Below are 24,088 nucleotides of genomic sequence, written 5' to 3'. Positions count from 1 at the left end.
ATTGCTTTGGTTTTGTTTTAGTTTTTGATTTTTTTTTTTTGTTTTGTTTGGTTTGGATTGGGTTGGTTGGGTTTTTTTTTAATTTTTTTTTAATAATATTGTTATTTTATTTTATTTTTATGATAAGCCACTGTTGGTAAGGTAATATTTTTGAAATTCAGTATGGGCTAGTAGAAAGTAGTTTAATTAACAGAAATACGTACAGAAATTATTCTGTGAGTATTTCAGGCAGATAGCACCATACAAGGACATTTAAAAGTATGTAAAATTAAGCGTATGTTGAAGTGTAATCAGGTCACACATAATGACCAATCTCCCATGATACCTTCAACGTAATATCTCAAATTCACAACTTTGCTAGTACTAGCTCTGCATACTGTTCAATATATTTATGGACACAGTTAAAACTAAGATAAAAGTGTTATAAGACTGTACAGAATTAAAGATGCTTTTGGATTTCCCTGTGTTCTTTCAAAGTCAACGAGAAAGTTCTGTAGGAAAGAAAACACACACTCAATTGCTAGGAAGTTGCCACTAATTGTGTTTCTAGGAGGATGTTGCTCAGCATTAACAGGGAAGAGCAAACACAGATCTCCATATTATGGTGAATCAATTTTTGACACTAGCTCTTTACAACAAAAGCCTGTAATTTTTGGTTGCTCTCTCTGTGTTCCAATAGTTTGTAGTCATGCTGCAGAGGAATCAGATCCTTGCTGTTGCTAAACCTGTAGCTGCACTGAAGAGTTTTGAGTGATGAACACACATTTGGTGAGCCTTTCTAAAATGCCCTCTTGGGCAAAGTTCCACTCCCTGATTAAGTCACAGTGGTGCTATTGAATGCAAATAGTGTTAAGAATTAAGTGTGGAAATAATCAGAATGTTCCGTGGTGCAAAATCTACTGAAAGCAGAAAGTGGATTATCCAAGGTAAAATGGTGTCTGGTATGTGAAAATTTGGATTTTGTGCATTTCTAAAATGACATCACTGTGGCCTATTTGGCCAAGTGTTTTAAATGCTTATTGAAAATTTGATGCCTAATGTTTTCTTTTTCTCAAGTGTCGAATACTTTCAAGATATCTTAAATATCCCTCTCCTCCCCTTACCAGTTTTGTGAACATCCATTCATATTTAAATTTTATCAAGATGAACATGAAAAATCACTGCTCATTTTGGAAAATCTTGTCCCTGGGCTATAGTTATCTTTGGTTGATATATTGGGTATATAGCTGTGACTTATATAAAAATCAATAATATATAGGGAATGGATCCTTATTCTTTCTCCACCTAAGCACCGAATGTAGCCTGTTATGCTGAGATGAATGAATACTGACATCACCTACATTCCAGTGTAGGTAGAGGGTTTCTGTCACCATCTGTTGTTGCATGAATCATGTTTTGCTTATGATTTTATGGGAGAATAAAAATAACTAGAAGGAGAAAATGAGGAAAAAAATAAGGAAAAGAAATGATGGATGTTATGGTCTGCTAAGAGGATTCATCTGGTTAAGAAAGCAGTACTGCTTGTGCTTGCCTTTTGTACAGTTGGCTAATTTTCAACAGTTTGGGAAAAAGTGAGATTAGGGGTTAGCCTGCTACAGAAGCACAGAATAGTTAAGGTTGGAAGGGACCTGTAGAGGTCATCTGGACCTACCCCCTGCTCAAGCAGGGCTATTTAGAGCCAGTTACCCAGAACGGTGTCCAGATGGCTTTGCAATATCTCCAAGGAGGGAGACCCCCATTACCTTTCTAGGCAACTTCTCACAGTGAAAAAGTGTTACCTGGTGTTCATAGGGAACATCCTCTGTTTCCTCTTGTGCCCATTGCCTCTGGTTCCATCCTTGGGCATCTTTGAAAAAGCCTGGCTTCGTTGTATGTGTACAAACACCACACATCCATGTGGTGTTTGTGCACATGGATGTGATCTCCCTGACCCTTCTCTCCAGGTTGAACAGTCCCAGCTCTCAGCCTTTCCTTGTAGGAGAGATACTTGAGTCTCCTAGTCATCTTTGTAGGCCATTAGTGAAATCTCTCCAGTGCATTCATGTCTCTTGTGAGCTGGGGAGCCCAGAGCTGGACCCAGCACTCCAGGTGTGACCTCACCAGTGTGTAGCAAAGGGGAAGAATCACCCCCAGCCCCGACTTGTTGTCAATAATTTTTCTCTAATGCAGCCTGGGACAGCATTAACCTTCTTTGTCACAAGGGCACATTGCTAACTCACGGTCAACTTGGTGTTCACCAGGAGCGTTGGTACCTTTCTGCCCAGCTGCTTCTTGGCTGTGTGGCCTCCAGCTTATGTTCTATGAGCTTGTTCTTGTCCAGGTGCAGGACTTTGCAGTTCCCCTTGATGAAATTGGTAACGTTCTTGTCAGCCCATTTTGTCAGTCAGCTGAGGTCACTCTGGATGGCAGCACAGCTCTCAGGTATACCAGCTCTGCTTGGTTTCAGTCTAGCAGGAAACTTGCTGAGGGTGCACTCTGCCCCATAATTTGGATCATTAATGAAGGTGATGAACAGAATTGGACCCAGTATTGATCCTTGGGGTGCACTGCTATTTTTACCCTCCATTTCTGGTGGACTTTGTGCCAGTGATCACTACCCTTTTGGTCCAGTGGTTCAACCTGTTTTCAGTCTACCTCACTGTCTGCTCATCCAGTCCACCCTTGTCAGCTTCTTTCTGAAGATCTTATGGGAGAGAGTGTTGAAAGCTTTTTTGAAGTCAGATAGGCCATCTACTGCTTTCCCCTCATCTACCAATCATAGAAAGTTATCAAGCTGTTTAAGCTTGACTTCCCCTTGGTGAAGCCATTCTGACTGCTCCTGGTGACTTTCTTGTCCTTCATGTGGCTGGAAATAGTTTCCATGATTAATTATTTCATCTCCTTTCCAGAGACTGAGGTGAAGCTGGTTTTCCCTGGGTCCTCTTTCTTGCCACTTTTGAAGACAGGAGTGACATTTGATTTCCTGTAGTCCTCAAGCACCTCTCCCAGTTGCCATAGTCTTTAAAAGATTACTGAGAGGAATCTTGCAATGACATCAGCCAGTACCTCTCTGTTCAGACAGAAAGTTTTACTAGCGTGGAATGTCCTTCCAAGCCTTGGTTACTTCTTGTTTGGAAAGTAGAAATTCCTAGGAAATGTACAGGTCATAAAAGTTAATTGGTGCTTTGAACCTGTCTGAGTATATTTCTGAAACTCTTAGGGGTCTTGTCTATGAATAAGAAGGATGTTATGATTTTTCAGTGTCTACAATTCATATAAAGAGAATACAAAAAAACATTGTGAGAGTGTGTGTATTATTTGTGTACACACATGTGCACACCCTTTCTTGTAAACATGAATTTTAACCATTTCACTTTCAACTGAGGCTATTATCAGCCAGCCTATGACACCTTCTTCAAAATCCTGTTTCTATTTATGTTAATTCATTTTTTTATTACTTTATATGTGTAGAGACCAGCTCTCAGGCATATTTGGGTGTCTAAATAACATGTGCCATCCCATGTGACTGGAGAGAATAAGCTTCTCTGAAAGTCACAGAGATCTTATGCTGCCCCCAGGGCAGTTTTGATGAGAATTATGCAGGAAGGAATGAGACTTATACACCGAATTTTAGTTCAGCAGCTCACTGAGAATGAATTTCCCTTCACTTCTGTCAAGACAGACTATTCTTTTTTTCAATGTAACTATTTCGGTTTTATCCTGTGTGTTAGTGTGGTGAAGTGTTTGTGGACTGTGGCTTCTTGTTAAATAAAATGTATCTTCATTACAGTGAATCAAATTTAACCAAATGGCTGCCTCCCAACAGGCAGGGGAAGCGTTACATGCAAGTAACACCCACAAACCAGTAGTCTTTACAAACTGCCATAATCACAGTTTACTTCCCTGAGACAGTGTTTCTGCCTTACCCAGAACAGATATGTAGGAGGGTGAATGAAGCAATGTTCTAGAAAGCATTGCCCGTAGAAAAAATCCCCCACATTACCTGAAGGACAAGCTGTTAGCTTATATCCAGGTTATTTTGGGCTTTGAATAAATGATGTCAGAAGAAATCAGCAGTATTAATTTTTAAATGAAGACTTAGTTTTAGAAGAAAACTAAAGCAAACAACTGGCGTTATTATTGCTTGTTAACTGTCATTGGTTCTTAGGCAATTATCAGTAAATGCATATGGAATAGCTGTTGTCAAAATGTAGCAGTAATTAAATCCCATTAGGAGACTTCCAAAAGTCATTAACCCGAGTAGGAGGGAGTCCAGTAGCTCTGTCTTTCTATTCTGCTATCAGGAATTGTTACAAAAATGGAATGGCCAACATGTGATGAAATGAAACAACTGAATCTTTGGGAATCCCAGCTCATTACATTTGCTAGGCAGCAGTATCAGCACAAAGGAGTGAACTGACCCTGTGCTTGTGCTGATGGAGCTGTACACTAATATAGCAATGCCTTCATAAAGAATGACATTCCTAGGATCAGACTGGTGTGAGGGTACTCCAATTCCATATTAATGGCCCTTCAATGTTTTTGTTTTTCTTGCCAGGTTCCTTGTTTTCACACAGCCTCCATGATATCCCTTCTGCTGTAGCAGTTTTTTCATCTCTTCTGTTTCAATTTTTACCATTCTGCTTTTAAGACATCTTGCTGGGGATGTGTCCATTGGTGTTTTCATAAAACTCCCTGTTCAGAGTGTTTTGGGACAGGTGTTAAATGTTTGAAAGGTAGTAGGCAGATGGTAGGTGCCAGAAGATCAATACCTGGCTCCAAGACCAGTGTCTCTGGCAGAATTTTGGATTTTAGGTGAGGTATACCTTTCTCAAAGTGGGGAAAAGGATCTTTGCACAAGAGGTAGCAGGACTCACTGAGAGAGCTTTAAATTAGATTTGAAAGGGGGAAAGGGATAAAACCAGGCTCACTAGACAGAAACTGGAGGCTTCATGATAATGTTTGAGGGATGGTGTGCTAGCAGGGTCCTTCAGTGAGCCATGTAGGTAGAAATAGGGAATGGATATCCATGCAGCAGCAGAGACACCAGGGTTACTGATGTGTTAGAAACAGAAGCACCTGAGAATGTTCACATTGGAATCAGGACTTTTTCCCCCAGAAAAGGTGGTGGAATCAACAGCCCAGATGAAGTGTACCAGTGTGTGCAGCATGGACAACAAACCGGATGAGCCGGAAGCCATGGTGCACCAGGAAATATGTAGGTAGGTGGCATCAGCTGAACCTGCATCATTAATCTTTTTACTAGTCTGGATTAAAAGAATTGCTACAATAATATGCTCAAGTCATTTTGATGTTAAGTCAGAAGTCAGATCATGAAACATGATTCCAAATGTTAGTTAAATGACCTTTCCACTGACAAATGGCACACCCTTCAACTTCTAATGGTTTTGTAGGGAGCTTGTGTCCAGCCAGTCATTTTCACATATTTGGAAACAGGGAGAAAGTGCATTGTTTTTATCTGGTTTATCTATCACATCGTATGAGCTAATTAAAGAACACTGAGGGAATTACAAAACAGATTTGTAACCCACATTTTGTATGCAGATTATGGACTAATTGTAGTATATATCTTTCTTTTTAATGATGATACTTTTAATACTTATAATAGGCATGAGTAACCTTCATCTATTAGGTTTGGACAACTTGCTTTGAACTGAAGAAAAGAGGTTAAAATGCCAACCTTCAATGTAACCTACTCACATCAGGTTCCTCAAAATCAGCCAAATTTCCCATTGGTATGAACAGTCTTTGCATCAAGCCTAAAAGTACTTGAGGTTTATATCATAATTGCCCCTAATTTTCTTCATAATGAGTCATCATTTCCTTCAAGATTTTTTTTTGGTGGCCAGTACACATACAGGTCATACTTATTTGTTCTCACATCCAATATTTTTACTTTAACATTACAGTAGGACTCAAGTTAAAAGAAATGTTTGACTCTAGCTCTATAATGACAAACTTTGAGATTTATTGATCTTTTAGTGTGTTATACAGTTCATTTATTGCTCCCTATATGGTAACATGAAACATGAACATTTCATAAAGGAAATTTCTTTTAGGAAATCAAGAGAGAATAAAAATGAATGTGGCTGAAGTGCTCTATGTATTAAGCTCTGCCTTGTGCCCAGCCCAGCTTTCTTGCCTGTTAAAGATAATATTTAGCTGACTTTCAGTGGTGAAAGAAGGTCTGCTGTATACACACTTCAGATACAGGGAGCATTTTGGCATACTTATTAACACACTTTGTTTTGCAGATAATGAGAACATTGCAAGCTGCTTGGGTCTTTTGTCTAAAAATTCCCACCAGAGGCTCTTTTAAATCACCATGGCTTTCAATGACTGATTCCTGTGGAGCCTAAGACTGGTTTAACAGTTATTGTCAGCTGTTTCTTTTGCCTGTTGGTGCCTGTTTTGCTATCAGTGGGCACTGTGCCAAAGTTCTGAGAAATCCACTGGCTTTAGGTGCCCTCCCCTTCACTCCTGTATTTGTGGCTGCAGTTTTGGTCAGCTTCTCTGTGGTTGCTGTTTTGATCCGCTCCTCATCAATGAGAGCTGTCATTTTGAAGCACATCACATGATGACATAGATTAGCTTGCATTGCCCCATCCTGGCTAGAAGTGAAATGGAACTAATGACTGGCATATGGAAGTGGAATGCTCAACTGTAGCGCATGAAGTGCATCAGACCTTGCTGTCCCTTGAAATTTTCAACAAGCCGATAGTAAGCAGTAATAGGGATTTTTAAATTAGTGTTACAGTGTATGTTGCAAACTAGAATAGCAAATCTTTCATTTTTGATAGCTGCTAGTCATATCATAAACTTATTTGAGACTCTTCAGTTCTCAACATATGCAGCTTTTTTCTAAAAGCCAATGCACAGCAAGAGGCAACAGAGATTATGTATGCAGATCAGACAATCACAGTGGCTATCCTTCAAATCAAGAGAAAGGAGTGGAAAATTACTTGGGCAGGCTTAACAAACAATGGAAAGTGGTCTTCTCTCAGAAGAAGACCTGGGGTATTCTCATATGGTTTGTTTGTCTGTCTGTTGGTTTGTTTTCCTTAATTTGACCCAGACTGTCTTGTAGTGAATGAGGAAAAAACTGAGGGTAGGGTTGGTGAATAGGAGAAGCTTTTCATGTCCCAGAATGCAGACAGATAACAGTATTTTGAATCTTGGAGTGTCTTTTTTATATACAGTCGTGAAAGGGTTGCATGCCACTAATGAGGGAAGTACCAGTTTTGAAGTGGAAACTGCCCTATGTTTATTATAAATAGCTGAGAAATACTCTTTCTAGAAAAACAGTTGAGAACTCATAATGTATTAAGAATTATATTAGATTTGTGTTTAGAACCCTGAGAGTGGATATCAGGAATCTCTGAGATTTCAGGACTCATCCATACCACTTCTGCCTGGATCATCCAGCAAAAGCATCGCTTGAAGACTCTCATCTGGAACAGATCTCTGATCTCTTGAAGGTCTCAATATGTGGTAATTTGATGAAATACGGAAGGAGGTCATTGAGACAGCCTGGTGCTTAGAGAGTGCTGTGATCAGAGTGCTTCACAGTCCTGCTAAGTTTCCTTCTGTTTCTGGCACAGTGAATCTCAAGTTCTTTTTTGTAGAGTGGAACAGCTTCAATGTAAACAATATAAAAAGGTGGATTATTGGGACAGGAAAAAAAAAAAAAAGCAGGGAGCAGCATCATTGTCACTGATAGATTGTTCCCAAAGCTATTTATGGTGTTTTCTTTTCTTAGATTTTTAAGGACATAAGAGAGTATAAGCATTTTGGAAGGCACAGGAGAATATGAAACGATGTTTCCTCGCAGCCTGAATATTTAAGCATTCTTAAAAATTCTTAAGGACTATAAGGACAGGAAATAGAACACAATCCTCAGTCCCTAGTGTTTGTTATTGGCCAGGCAATTGTCTACTCAGCATGTGAAGGCCAGATATATGAAATCCAGGTGTCTTGCAGGGAATGGAGGTTTCACCGCATGGACTAGTCTGAGAGCAAATGATGTGGTAGTTAGCTGTTAGCATCTGTCTCCTTTTGAATTCAGCCTTAAACTTATTTTGTATTTATTTGAGGTTTTTCCCCCCCTATTTCCAGTAGCAGGAATAGTGCTGTGAATTCTGATATCGTAAATCAGTGGACAAGTCAGCCTAATGAATTCCCCCTTTATTTCCAGAGAAATTTCAGAAGCAGTTTTTCATGCTCAGTGTAGGTAACCGAGTGTACTCTTCTCTGAGAATGTGCACCTCTGAACTCCTTAGTTACAGAAAGATAAAGCAGTGCTTTTGAACGTTGCTTCTGTCACTTTGATCTCAATGTGAGGTCTACCTCAGTCTCAGATCTGTGTTTTGCTTCTGTGCTCATTTCCTCTCTGCTTACAAAGTATGATTTGTTTTGATTTATATAATAATTGTCTCCATTAGGAGTTATGTAATTTAGAAATGTCCTTGAGTTTTTTTGTGGCTAGTTTGTTTTATTTTTTTTTCTTCTTCTTTTTTTTTTTTTAATTGGAAAGGAATATCTTTGTAAGAATCTGTATTTCCTTTAGAGAGACAGTTTTTGTCCTGTACAGATGAGGATTCTGGAAAAGCACAGAATGTTACTTATACAAAGCCATGTAGTTGGCAGTAGTGAACTTGAAAATCCAAACAATACTGCTTCTTGCTAAAAAAAAAAGCCAGTTCCACAGCAGAGATGTGTCTCTTACTAGAATTGTAATAGATATGAAAGGTACCACCTAATGCTCTAATCACCACCCTGTAAAAGCAAGCAGGACACAGTCTGTAGGAACATGAAAGCATGTCAGTTTTGAGTACAAATGCAGCATTCGAGCTACAATGTAAAGAAGAGATGCTTGTGTTAAAAGCATCTGCTACAGACTTCGCACAAAACAAATCTAATTGCTGGTTTCCAGTGCTATTAAAGGTTTAGAAAAAGTTGGTCCCCAACTCTATTAGTCTAATAACTCTCTTCAAACAGCTCTGCTTTAAAAAAAAACAACAGCTTGTATCTCAGGCAATTCTTCGAACTCACTGTGATTTACTATGTTCATTGCATAACTAATATTGAAAATTAATGACACTGCTTTTAATATTGAGATGCTTAACACTGAATTAATGATATGAGCTCAAGACAAGTAGAAAGATATTTATTTTCTTTCAAGACTCCAGAAGTAAACTTATATTTAGGATATTGTCTTTGACAAAGGCCAGTCAAAGAAAGTGAACATTTTTATTAAGTTTCACATGCAGATTGCCATTTTGATTTATAATGTTGAAATTACGTCTGGAAGATCATTCAGTTGGCAAAAAGAAAGCTGTGCAGGCAGGCAAAGCAAAACAAAGAATTCATTCACCCATCAGCAGACAGGTGCTCAGTCATCTCCTGGAAAGTAGGGTTCCATCACTCTAATGGCTACTTGGGAGGGCAAATGTCATCACTGCTCCTCCTCCTCCTTCACCCAGCTCTTATATGCTGAACATGATGCTATATGGTGTGGAATCCTGTCACCTGGGGTCAGCTCTTCTGACTGTGTCCCCTTCCAGCTTCTTGGGGCTGTCCTGTCCAGGGCTAGCACTTGGACTTTGATGATTCTTGTGTGTCCCTTCCAGCTCAGACTGTTCTATTCCATTCCATTCTATGTCATTCCATTCTCCTTGTGCACCCCCACCACGTTGGCAGGTGGAGTGGTACAAGAAGTAGAAGAGGCCTTGAGGCAAGCACTGCTCAGTAATGTTGAACATATCCCTGTGTTATCAATCCAAAACATAGCCCAATAGCTCCTGTGAATATGATTAACTCTACCTCAGCCAAATCCATCCCACCTGTATGGGAAGAGAGCTGGTGAGACCACACTGGTCTCAACAACAGAGCTCATATTTAGCAGGTAATGTTTCATGAGCCTTTTAAGCATTGTTTAATATCTACTCTGTACTAAGCTGCTGGAGTGGGATTTGTGTTGCCAAACTTTTTTCTTTAAATAGTTATAGTCCTGTTTATGTTGACAAATCATTACTGAAGGCTGGTAGTGAGTAGGAATGGAGGACAGTCCACTTAATTATATTCCTTTAAAAAGTACAGTAAACAATGAAGTATAAGTTGTTTTGGGGGATGGGGGGGAAGGAGACGAAGAAAGAAAAGTAGGAGAACAGGAAGGCAGTCTTATATTAGAAACTTGAAATTACTTAATGGACATTAAAGCAGTAGGAAAAGGAAAAATAAATGCAAACCATATAAAGATTTTGGAGAGGAATTTTCATAAAACTTCATTCAATATACTTTCAAATTTACACTGAGTGACCAATATTATTGGTGCTAAAGATAGTTTTCTTCTTAAAATATTTTCTGATAATCTTATATGTTTTTTCAGTCTGGTTTTTTAATACATAAATACTCACATGAGGGACTTAACTCTCTCAATACACATGAGCTTTAGAGCAGATTTTTTCTTTGAAGTGGTTAATTCTGTGACCTGTGGTGGTCAGATGGTGCTCTACATTAAACATTTTCTAAAGACACAGTAGTTAATGAGGGACAACATTTTGCATAAACCTAGGAAAAATATTTGGGGAGAAGAAGTGAGAAGGGAGGAGGAAAAAATGATCCAACTTAGACAACACAGAAGTTTCTCCATGTAATGGAGCTAGTCTGATTTTTGGGTCTGCAACTTCTTCCCTTCCCATCCCATCTTCGTTTCTAACCCTACCAGCTCATCTAAGAAAAGAGTCTCTTTTCATACAAACCTCATGTGTACTCAGAGATTATCTTGGCCTTAATACAATTAAGTTCACCTAATGTTCATCTGCTCAGCAAAGCAATATATTGTTTTATTGAGGTTTGCTAACAAGGAAGTGCAGAAGTTATTTTCTTTTGCTTGTCATAAGTATTTCTGAGATGGAAACTTTCTTAATGGTGTATTCTTCAAAAGAGATCTTTCTTTTCCTTCTGTTTTTTCATTTCTAGCTCAGACAGTTTCTTGTAGGCTTTCCTTTTATTTTTTTGTCTTATGCCCCTTAATGTTTCACAGTATTTTCAAATAACATCACAGAACTTCCAGAAAAATATGCTTCACCAAACTCTTGTTAGAATGTGTTGCTTTTAAACACTTTCACCTGTTGTCAGCCTTCTTTTAAATGCATATGAAAGCCACAGGGAAACACCTTCCATTTTAGTGCTTTCATATCTTCATCTCTGTGGATGATATTGATGAGGGAGCTCTTCTCAGTTGGTAACTGCTGAAAAGCATCATGGTAAGTTAAGACAAAAACTTCTTATATATTTTTTTTCATTTTTTTGGCTCCCACACTGAACAGCTTTGAATATCTTATTAGAATGAAGTATCATTCAATGCTATCAAAGCCAGATATTTATGCAACTTTCTAGCAGCAAAGAAAATGCAAAACACCTCCAGGATGTGCTTCCAGTGAGCAGTGAGTTGCAACAGAAATAATCATCCAGGTACAAATGTGTATGTGTTACAAATGATATTTTAAATTTTATTTCTTTGAAATCTGTGATATCTGTAGATTTCAAAATATTTGAAAGCCAGAGTGAAGTTCACTGTGAATACAGTATGAAGTTGTGACCCACAGTCTCTGAGAACTGATGTTCCTAACTACCCTTTTAGGGGCTAATCTAATATTTCCTGGTCTTCTAATGATTAGTACTATTATTATACACATTTACATTATGTCAGAAGTTCAAATAGAATTAAAAAGGACATCTGCAGAAAAATATAAGGTTTTTGGTGTTGATGCCTGATTGTTTTTAATTGAGAGGACATTAATGTATGAGCATAGTGAAAGTCATACCCGAGCAGGCGGACACAGCAAGTCAGTGTTACAGTGCAGTGTCCCCTCGTTTCCATATAAACAAGTTTTTCAGGGTTGGCAACAGGTTTTCATTTTGTTTTCTGTTTTATAGTGTGAGGCTTATCTGGCCTCCATCCCCCTCTGTGAAGAGCAGACAAAAATCTCCCCGAGCTCTGACTTGGCAGCGGGTCTCCCCAGGCTGTAGTGAGGCCTGCACAGTGCTAGATAAGAAAAGAGTATACTTCAAACAGCTTGGCATTAATCAGCCAGCAAGGCTTCAAGCTCAATGTTGGAGCAAAGGAATGCAGTTCAGAGGCTCGCTTGCATTAAATGAAATTAAACCAGACAGACTCACTTAATTCTTACTTTTAAAAAGCTCTTGAAGTGCTGTTTTAAACTAGTTACTTTGTGATGCCGCTGAGTGAGGCAGTTAATCTGACTCATCAGAGAGGGAAAGCAGCCGAGCCCTTGGACTGCTTTCAGAGAATTGCTGGACTGGCCTTTGAAACGATTTCCTTATATCTTATTCGTACCTTTTCAGCATAACATATTGTATCTTCTATTATCTTTAACCAGAAGATTCAGCTCCTGCTTTCAGATCACTGTGAGGGCAATCCTTGTAAGGAATGTAGATGGAAGCTTCATTGCTCTAGGAGGCAACACACGGTCTTTTACTTTGCACCCAGGAACTACTCTTGTGTGATTCAAGGTCAGGGTTAGCTTGTGACTTTAAGGGCAGTGAATGAGCTGACAGTGAAACTTTACATTGCAATGAGCTCCGCATTGTGCTGAGAAAGGACATTGGAGAGTTTGAGAAAATCATTGTAGAAACCTGAAGAAAAAGTCATCCTTTGTCTATTTTCCTGATTTTACAAGTCTGTGAAATTAGAAGTTAGTCAATTTGATCTGTAGTATATTCATGATAATATATGATTTTTAAAAACAGCATAAGTGGCAAGTGAAAAACACAGTCTGAAATCTAAACAGAATGTACCTAGGAAATCCTGTATTTATAGAATCTATTCCAAAATGGTTCTCTTTCCTAATTAAGTGATTAGCCAATCACAGCAATCAATTTATGCTAATGATAGGGCTAATAGTGAATTCCCAGTTGGGGTTTAAATCCATGGCTGTAAGCTCAGAAGCATCTGTTCTAATGATTAAACCATTTGCTCTGTATATATCTGATACTAGCTCCATCAGCTAAACTAATGATAACTTAACTGTAGCTCTTTCACCTTAGGCAGAAAGTAAAGCATCCAAGAAAAAATCTTGTACTGACAAACTCTTCATAGCTGTATATTTTTGTCATTGTGCTCTTTGAACTATTGCTGAAGCAAAAGCAGGTCTGCAGTGCTTAGAATTGTGTCCTTTCCTCCACTGGAAACAAAGGTCAGCTACCAAAATTATGAAGGCTCATACTGAGCATTGAAGCCTTTGTGGAGCTTGTGTATACTTGCCACTGATGTATGTAGTTACATTGACAAAATAATAGCCTAAAATACAAATATTCAGGGGATTTGTGGAGGTGGAAGGAATGTCAGTAGGATGCTGGAGCAGTTCTGTGTGAAAGAGAGCTTTCAATAAGCAACTGACATCACATTTTTATGGTTCCAGCCTTACCAAAGAAACATTTTAAAAATGAAAATAAATGAACATTTATAACTCCAAGAAATGAAAGCAACACTTTTTATCTGTCTGAAGGCCAAATCTAGATCTTGTCCTCCCATCTGTCTCTTTCCCCTAGTTATAATAATATATTTAGCATTCTTTTAAAAATGAAGCTATTTAAAATAGGATTATATATAGAAGATTATATATAAGACAATTGCCTATATAGAATGCCCCATCTGTCTTGGAGATTTATGCAATTCACTTAAGCTGTGTTTACTGGAATTTGTTATACCAAGTGAGATTGGTTGGTTCAGTCTACATTCAAGCATCTATTTCTTAGTTTTCACCACAGATGCTCTTTTGGAGAGAGTTAGGTCACTGCCCCACTCTGACATATTGTTTTCAAATAAGAGCTATTGAAATAAAGCATTGTTGCAAGAAGAAAAACAGTTTGAAATACTGTATTAATAGAAAGTAATTTGTCCTCAGAATGTGATTTAATTTTTGCTAACACCTTTTTTTGTTTAAGTAATGAACTGCCTCATGAAAGAGGGAAATCAAGCATAAAAAAAAAAAAAGGAAAAATAAACCTTTACTCCTAAAAGAAGAAAATATTTTGCTTTCCAAGCATGTCCTCCTGTGATGTTACATAGAGGAGAGGAGAAGAGAAGAGAGTTCCAGTAGACAAGGAAAATGTGGTAGAGAAAATAAATGAACATGTTGTGATGGGAAGAGAACAGAAAAGCAGCAAAGTTTGTGAGACAGGAAAGCTTTTTAAGTGAAAATTTTCATGTGGTTAGTAAGTGAAACTGACTGCAAAATCTGGTGGGTCAGAGAATGAGGGACAAGCAGGCTTAGACAAAAGCCAGTGCATGAGGCATTGTGTCTTGTCCAGTCATTACCCCAGATTTAGTGTCACAAATTGAGAAACAGAGACCTAAGGCAATTCCGTGTCAGACCTGTGCAGCACTGCTGCAAACTGAGAAAAAGGAAACTGGTGGGAATGATATTTAGAAGAGAGAAAGATGTGATAGAGTGTAGCACTCCAGACAGCAACATGAGTCAGGAAAAGGTGCTAATTTACTTCCATGACAATCATATGATTTGCTTGCAATCATATGATCTGCTTTATCCTGTAGAAGAGACAAGGATTTTTTTCCTTCCCTCCCATCTCATTTCCCCCCCTCCTTATTTCCCATTCAGTCATCTGTTCTGCAGTGTGCAGTTCTCTTCAGTCAGGAATGACCAACCAGCTATTGCCAATTCCAGTCTTCTGGGAGATGCTCTTGCATTGGGCAGCTGTCTTCCCAAACACAGTGGCATCACCTTCCTAAAAACCTCTTACTTTGCTATTCTCAAGGCTGCAGGCTTGAGACTGTCCCAGGAAGCAATCATCCAGTCATCACTCAGCATGCTATCACCATATGCTGGCTTGATGGGAAGCTGTGTCCAAGGCAAACGTGATTGTCCACCCCGCCAGTCCGTGCTTGTGTGGGTGATATGTGTGCCATGCAGGTGCTGTCTGTGTGTGTGCAAGGGAAGCAGAGTTAGCATGGATTGATTCAGGCATCAAACAACTGGGAGAGTTTGTTGGTCATGTATGCTGTGTGGCAGCATTTCACATTTTCTATTTGTACTCACAGAGGATCTGAAGCTCCATAGGTCATTAAAAAAAAATCCAAAAAAAACACCCCCACAAATAAAATAAGAATGCTTCTTCGTGTTGTTGGGGTCAGCCCAATAATTTCAGATATCATGTGTGTATAAGTGGAAACATTGATTTATTCACACCTAAATTTTCATTCACATTCTCATTTTCAGCAGCTGGGATGAGCTACATCTGGAGGCAGAAACGTAATAAAGATTCCCCTGATACTGGTAGTCTATGAGAGTAGAAACTATTTTAGAACGTTTAAATGACAGTCTTTTTCAAAGTTGTTAGCTACTAAATCAGCTTAATAGGCATGCTTCAAAACTCCACTGGGAATCATCCTTCTCTTTTTTTTTTTTATCTTTTTAAGACACAGACACAAATCTTTCTTAAAAAAATGTAAACACAAGTGAATACCAACATATTCCAGCAGTCATATTTTGCAATTCCCTTGTGTCACACTGAGGACACTTAATTCATTGGCAATCCTCACATCAGTGAGGCAAGGACAATAATGGAAGGTAAGTGTAAAAACACCATTTAGGCTTCTGTTTGGAAACTGAAGGCAAATCTCCCAAGGCTCTATGTGGAAATGGAAAGCTTTGCCAGTTTTTTTTTTTTTCTTCTGTTGGATCCAGATTCATTCCTTGTATAATCTTTTCTTCCAAAAGACAAGGCCAGTAACGAGCATTCTTTCTCTGTGATTTGTGGAATAAGACAAGAATATAAAATTATTTTCCCTTTCACCTTTTATGAGGTGAATGGGTCAGGACAGATGTCTTGTTTTGTCTTTGCATGTAGATATCTGCTATCCTGCTATGGGAACAGTGCTCCTGAATGAAGTCCCAAAACACTGAAATTGTTTGAAGGATTCCCTACTTTTTAAACTGTGCACACTCCATCACAAGGAAACAAAATTATCAAGCTCAGTTTTCTTGTGCAATGGACAAGTTGTAGCTAAAAGGTAGGAACGGTTTTGTTGGTGATGGTTGGAATGGGATCTTAAATACTATAATCCCATCTCTGGATGTGATTTGAATTTGTTACTACCTCTGAGGAGAGGATGAACTCTTATCTCAAGATTGTGTCCCATGAAGGATGGTTTTCCATTGCTCATGTTACCTCCTCTCTCCACATAGTAATAATAAAAATAGTTGTTGCTGTTGAGCTGCATTGTGCGCTATCAGTTCAGTGGTTAATGAATTTAACATCAGCTGTTAAAAAACAGAGAAATAAGGAGCATAGAAGTTCTAAAGTTAAAAAAATCCTAAACATCTTCAAATTCTTAACTGTCAATGAATTTTCTAATTACATCACTGAAAAAAAAGTGTTGTTATAACTAAAAGGTTTAAGCAAGACTACTAGCAATTCTTCCAAAAACACTTTAAAAGTTGATATATTTGTTTTGTTTGGATTTTGATTATTTTCAATGTTGCCAGAGTATGGCTGGAAAAGAAATTCACCCCTTTCTATTACATAGTTCCCTAAGAAAATTGCCTTGTATGCATATTATGTTCTAGAGCTGTACAGCTGTGGAAAATTGTTGAAGCCAGATTGCCTGATTTTGGGAAATGCCCATGGATGTCTGGGCATTGTGTACTTGTGTACTATCACACAGTACACAAGTTCCTGTGAAGCAGTTGTGTGTGGCTGGCATGGTGCTCACTTGCCATGTTTCTGCAGAGATTGCTGATTATGATGTGCAAATGATGTAGCAGAGAACATAAATCAGAGATGTATATACATGCAGGTAACAGAGTTACATCCTCTCCTAAATTATGATCTTTGTGAAAAATGCTGACAATGGTCTGAAGTCAGTCAAGGACCTTAATACTGATTTTTGTGTAGAAGATGTGCAATTAGTGTGGTGAAGGCAGTGGCTGAAAAATTGCCAAGTGAAGAAAATATAATGAGGCCTTACTGATGCCTGCTGCATCCTCCTAAAAGTTTCGCTTCTGTAACAGTTGAAACATCCATGAGGGGAAAGGTAGAGGCAACCACAGAGGTGGAAAGCTGTGGCTCAGAGTTCACTGTCTGCATTTGGAAATCTGGGCTTCTTCCTGGCAGTGAGGTGGAATTTCATTCTTCACATAGCACCATGATATATATACTTACAGAGCTGGAAAAATGCATAGAAATCCTGAATGATGCGAATTTTGACGGAAAATTTGCTGTGAAAGCAGTCATTTAATTGAACAGAAGTTGAGAAGGTAGGAGCTTTTCGTTTAGTGTGAGATTCTTTTCTAAACCTCTACTTTGAAAAGGCATATAGCTGTTGCCTGTCAACTAAATTGGACAAGTGTTTTGATGCCACATATTTTTATGCACCACTGGAGCAGAAATGAAAGCTGTCAATAATAAGCTTGGCCATACAGGTATACACCCACTTACATTCTAATCTTTATAAAAACCTATTCCATACTTCAGTGCTGAGAGGTGAAAGCAGTGACAGAAAACATATGAGCCTTCCAGATCCTGTGCGCTACAGCTCACATTTCCTCTTATCAGGGAAGAAATTCTATTTTGTTTTATATTCCAAGAACAGAGAAAAAAAGAGCTCAAATACTAAACACATCCAATGTTCTTGTCAGTGCCAGACTTCTGCACGGGAGGACTTTTTTGTGACAAGGAATCAAAAGCTATTGTTCTCTGGCAGTCCTGCCTGTCGTTCATTCTTCTTCAGTAAAAGAGAAAAGAACGTAAAAAGTGGCAACTTCTACAAGTGTGCAAGTGATGCATCTCATTGGCAGTGGGCTTGTGGCTGGGATTCACCATGGGCACCAAGGCTAGGGCCAGCCAACACTTGGCAGGTTTGTTTACATACATTATATACACTGGAAACATATGGTCCTTGTAGTTTATTGCTTTCTGAAGGAACTGGCTTGTACTCTTCCAGAGCTAGATGAAAGCATATGAAGAAGATCACAGAGGAACACAGAATGTGACAGACGATCACAAATCTGTGATTGACACAGATGTTCCACAGGATGTATGAAATGCACCTTCACTCCGTAAATCACTAGAGTTTAAATCTACTGAACTTTCCTCTTAAAGAAATGCACATTAGAAAATGTAATTTCCATGGGGTTTAGTTGTTGTTGTATTATTATTTGCATGGTGCAGACTTGAACTACCTCATGCATTTCATTTTCATGTGATTAATGTTGTCATGTGATGTCCTTGGAGGGCAAGTGAAGTTCTCTCAACTTCCCACTGGAAACCTTTCTTTCCTTTGTACTTCTAGCACTTAAATGATACTAGATGTCAGACTCAACAGTTATAGAATTGTGCATAAAGGTAAATGCAAAGGGAGGATCATAGTCTTCTCTTGGGAGGTACATGAGATGTGATTGCTAATAAAATTTCACATACTTTAAACACATTTTAAACAATATGTGGAAATAAGAACATCAGCGTCTTCCCTTCAGTTTAAAAAGAAAAAAATTCTTTTTTTTATGGGATGATTTTTAGTGTGACTGATACAGTTACCTAAAGAGTTATTTTGAATTTCTGCATTGTCCCTACTATGGGGATTATTTTCAGAGGGGGTTTAGAGGGGCTCAGTGTGTTGAGTACATGTCCATAAATGTAAGTATGGACACAGCTGGCCTGCCACAGATTTGTCCAGATACATACTAACTCTGCAACTTGAGAATGAATGAGCTGAATGAGGCCTATCTAATGGGTGTGTTTGATATTTAAATGGTTGAGGTTTTGGTTTTTTTTACTAATAAGACTCAAACCACTTTGGGAAATTATCACATTAAATTCCATGACTCTGAACCTGGCAACCAGATTTATCACCTGCAAGTGGCTGTGAGTCCAGCACATGCTCCTGTTCACGCTACGCATTCACCACGGAGCTTGTTCCAGTTAAGATCCTATTAGCTGAATTACTTTGTAGCAAATTATAAACATCACCATGATTAGAGGGACCAAACATCTCCCTGCTAATTTCTACAGAACAGTAGCTCTGAGCATCAAAGCTACCAATGCAATTACGTGGAAATTGGGTTGCTGCGCTGTATTGACAAGCAGCACTATGAATAGCACAGGTGTGAATACCTTCTCTCCCAGGGAAAGCCAAACACAGCAGAAGCGGAATCTCCATGGATCACACATGGGCTATCTGAAGGGACTGGTAATTTACTTCCTGAGTAAATGAAATCAGACAAATGGTGAGGTGGACTTCACAACTCTTTAGGATGCTTCTATTTCATAATTCGCTGCAGGTATGTAAACACCTCAGCTCCATCGGAAATGACAGTGGTTGTGAGAGTGGCATCCAAGGGCTAAATCTGGCCTGACATGTAATAAGTGACATAACTACACCTGGGATAAAAGTGTTAGGAATACAAAATGCATCTCTCTAATAATTCCATCTTCCTTTTTCTGCTTCCCTACTGTCAGGGTACCTGCTGGAGTGGGAATCTCCTTGACGCAGAACAGATAAATAATGTTGTTCTCATAAATGAGCTATTTAGAGTGCCTTGTTACACTGCGGTTTTGTTTTTTTAGCTTTTTTTAATTTGGGCTATTCTGAACATCACTTTCCCATATTGCAAATTATTGCAGTAACTTTCAGCTAAATTTGCTAAATGTGTATGTGGCAGTTGTTAGCTAAACCTAGTTAGTGCCTTTGAAGTAAAATATGAGGAAAAAATGAAGTTTGTTCTACCCTAGCTGAGGCATGGCTGGGGGGATCAGTGTTCCCTGTTGTCCGGAGGGTCAGAAATCTGTGCCCGATTTTTTGCAGCTTTTTTTTTTTTGTTGTTTTTTTTTGTAAATCCTGAAAATGTCTGCTTGATATGAGCAAGCTGATTAGGAAAATTGTTGGCAACTTCACCCAATCTTCCACCCAAACCCATTTAGAGGATAAGGAAGCCTGCTGTATGAGGAGAGGCTGAGAGAACTGGGTTTGTATAGCCTTGAGAAAAGAAGGTTTAGGGGAGACCTAACCACTGTGTTCCAGCATTAAAAGGGTGCCTACAAAGAAGATGGAAGCTCCCTTTTTACAACAAGTCACGTGTGAAAAGGAAATGAGCAATGGGTACAAGTTATTCCCGTGGACATTCTGATTGGACAAGAGGAAAATTTTTCACTATAAGAATAATCAACCTTTAGAATAATCTTCCCAGAGAAGGGATGGTTTCGTAGATGTTGGACACTTTTAAGGTTCAGCTGGACAGGGCGCTGGGCTGTCTTGTCTAGAATATGATTTTGCTGAGAAAGGTTGGACCAAATGATCCTTGGGTGGCCTTCCAAGCTGACATTCTATGATTGCATGATTATGGTGTTAGTAATGCCCTATCCCTATATCATTCACCACCTTGTTTCTTAATTTGATGTAATCTCCAACTTTAAATATATTTCTTCTCCTGATCTTGAATTAGATAGCTGCTTTTTGCAGGTCTACAATTAGGGAACTCTCTAATTGTCTAAATAAGAATGCAGAGGAAAAACGTGGAAGGGATATTTCTTTATTTTAACAATCTACATTACTCCATTTATATATTTTTAATTAAATTGTAATTTTGAGAACAGTAGTTTTTATTTTCTCCTGTAAGTCAGGAAGTATGAATTTTTGCAAGAACATTTGAAGTGAAACAGATTACAAAAAAACAGTGACAGTAACTATTATCTGATGGTTTTAATCGTTACTATAATGCCAGAAAGGTTAAAAAAACAAACCCTCCAGTCCTGATACAAGCAAGCAATGATATGTAGCAAATGAGCATAACGTGTTTCTATTTTGTGTTACATCAGTTACTGTACAGAATTGGTGTTTTAACTCACATTTGTACTTCTGCTGATAAGTGAATATGTTAGACTAAGAATTTTGCAGCTGAGAATGTGACAGCTGCCTTCAAGGACAAACACAAAGGCTTGTCATAGGTCTCAGCACGCTGATGTAATGCTGCAAAAAACATCAGGAAATTGTAAAGAAATAAATAACCGGAGCGCCATCATTATGATAGTTAATGGCCTTAGGGATGGAACTAAAGCAGACAATATGGTCAGAATGAAGTCTCCATCTGTGTTGCTGCTGTCAAGGGAAATAGTTTTACATCGTTTCTTATCTCTCTTTTGGTCCCTGTGACAAGTAGTCCGTGAGGTGTTCAGACCCTGCACTGAACTAACTAATGAAAGATGATAGGATGGGAATTGATAAGTGAATTTACCTTGACTGTAAACCCTGCAACGTCAGATGGCAACTCCCACTCTTACCCTTTTTCTAATCTTTCCTTTAGTATGGTGGCCCTGAAAACCTTCACACACAATTCTGAAATGTCATTTTCACAGTGATTCAGAAGTGATCAGAAAGGCAACCAAAATGACATAGAAAGCATGGCTAAATTAATGGGCTGTCAAAAAAGTATTTTCACTTGGAAGGATTTCAGGCTTCTCTCAGATCTGATGTTAACCCAGAAAAAATCTTGACAAAACTGAATTCTATTAATTTTCAATAGAAAAGTTGGAGTTTCTTTATTAAAAGTTTTGCAGTGTATTTTTGTCTCCTAACTAGACTGTGTTTATTCCCTATTCTGGGGACAGGCAAACCCTGGCACAGTTCTGATGCCTGATCCCAGGGAGAGGTCGAGAGGGTTACTCATGTGAGTGAAGTAATATACAAGCTTAAATGTGAGCACAGTGGGAGACACAGTTTAATGATCTGGTTCACTCTGAGTAAGAACTTTAAATGCTCATTTGAAATAGTCCAAGCTGTCTGGAAAAAAAAAAAAGGCAAAACAAAAGCCACACAGCTAATTAAACAAACATCCCTTGACAAGCAGCCCTTGCCTCTCAACCTCAACAAGGCTGTGTGGCAAGGTTGCTGATACATCTGAAAATCACTACATTAAAGGTATTTTGGAGGTAAGGTCTTATAATAGGTTTAGGCCCCAGTTAAAGAATAGAGGAGTAAAATCTCACCAAGCAAGGAGACAAACCAACTTTTTTAAAATTAGGTTTATATTTTTAAAATTAAGTCTGTATTTTTAAAAGCTTTCAGGCTGTCTACCTTGGTGCATTTTATTTCAATCTCACTTTTCTGGTTTGGGAGTTTAATTCATCATTATTCCTTTTTATAAGACCACCCTCATGAGTGTCTAAAGGTAGTAGAGCATGTTCCTGTTTTTGAACTGACTTGATAGTGTCAAGAAAAGATGGCTTAATCTTTCCTCTTCTTCTGGAATCTGTGTTTTGACTCCTTGCATCACTTTATTTTCTTAATTTTCATGGTGTCTAGTGCTGTGTCCTACTTCCTCTGCAATATTCAAGCTCAGAGCCAATGCCATTAAATTAGAGCAAGGAGCTCATGTCCTTCTGCATCCTTAGGCCTGGTTGGTTAGGTAAACTCTCGGTGCTTAACAGTTTGAAATTTGGGCATAATATCCAAGTCATGAATCATACTTTACCCTATATTTACTCCAGTCACCAGAAGGACAACCAAGCTTGAATGTACGTGGATTGTGGATGGGGTGAATTCCTGTCTACGGTGGCTTTGGAGAGAACAGAGAAAACTGGCTGAGACTTTACAGATGTGCAGCATTTTATAACACAAAGTGACAAGAGTCCTATCAAATGTGATCAAACAAGTATCACTTTCTGGGGGTTCATAAATATAGACGGAACACTTGTTCACCTTGATCTAGGTCACCAAACTGAACCTAATTTAAAAATGTGCCTCGTTTGCCTTTTCTTCAATAAAGAAAGTTGTGCATGAAGAGGGCCGAATGTTGAAGAAATGTCTTAGGTTCTCTTACTTGTTTGATGTTAGTGTGAAGGAGAGGAATTGAAAACAGAACAAAGAAAGCTGTAAACTTGAACATTTAAATAGTCTAATATATAATTTATGCTGTGAATCATATTACCTAAGGTTTTTCAGGTAAAGGACTAGAGCTAGATCTTTGTGATACTTTTTAAATTTTTTTTTTTCTTTTCAATAGTGAAAGTGAAAAGTAAAAGAAGTAAATGTTGTCTTGAAATAGTTTGCTAAAAAACATAAAAGAAATTTTGGGGGCAAAAAAAAATTGTATTTTGGAAAATGTTCAGCTAGAATCTTTCAGATTCACAGAGATTTTCCCCATTTTTGGGGGGTGGGCACAGCTGGGGGTGCATATATGCTAAATTCCTGGACTAGATTTTGTGAAAAGTTACTAGTTCTCAGTAAATGAAAATCAGCTCCTCCCTTGACTCCACAAATAGAGTAAGGGAGTAGGAGTTTATAGTCTCCCAAACCTTGTATTTTTGGCAGAATGAGTCAGTCCTCCTACAAATGTCAAAACAATTAGCTATGAGGGGTTTACAGTGAATTTTCTGGATAGTAAAGGCCACATATTTGATATAAGTATGGAAGAATTAGTTTGCACACTTTAACATGTGGTTTCACTGACCAAAACAGTACACAAAAATAATTAAGGAGTACAGATAAGGATTAGTTCTATCTCTGAAATGAAGGAGGCTGTAGGTATTTCCTCAGTTGAGTCTGTTCCATGTTCTATTCAAACAAAGTAATCCTTAAGTCAGACCTGCCAATTTTAAAGCAATCTCTTTGTGCTGCTTCTAGTTCACCTCTTGCAATATGATTAGATGTGTGCTTCGTCTCAGCGTGAAATGTATCCCTTCCACAATGGCAGTTCTGGAAGGTGGCAAATAATGAATAACGCAAACATGGAAGTTTACAGCCAAACTGGGATAATGACCACAAAGCTGCCAACTTCTGCTAGAAGAAACAGATTCTCTCCTTTTGATTCTGAGCTGCTGAATAAGCAGTTGTGCAGCTGCTTGTGGTGTTTTCCTGGTTTTGCGCTTTCTCATTCCATAGTGATTTTTGACATAAGCCATGGGAAGTTTGGTTTCTTTGGTTTCATTGTGACTTGGATGCACAGCCCCGAGCTGGGTGATGGAGCTGTGCAGGGGTGCGATGCAGCACTGCTAGGAAGGTGGAATTGTTCCCATCAGTGCCTTTCAAGCTCCAGCCATGCCACCCACA

The sequence above is a fragment of the Lichenostomus cassidix genome, chromosome 4, assembly GCF_008360975.1.
Source record: "Lichenostomus cassidix isolate B80296 chromosome 4, HeHo_3.0, whole genome shotgun sequence".
Classification (NCBI taxonomy): domain Eukaryota; kingdom Metazoa; phylum Chordata; class Aves; order Passeriformes; family Meliphagidae; genus Lichenostomus; species Lichenostomus cassidix.
The sequence above is the reverse complement of the archived record's forward strand: the minus strand, read 5'-3'. Positions refer to the sequence as shown.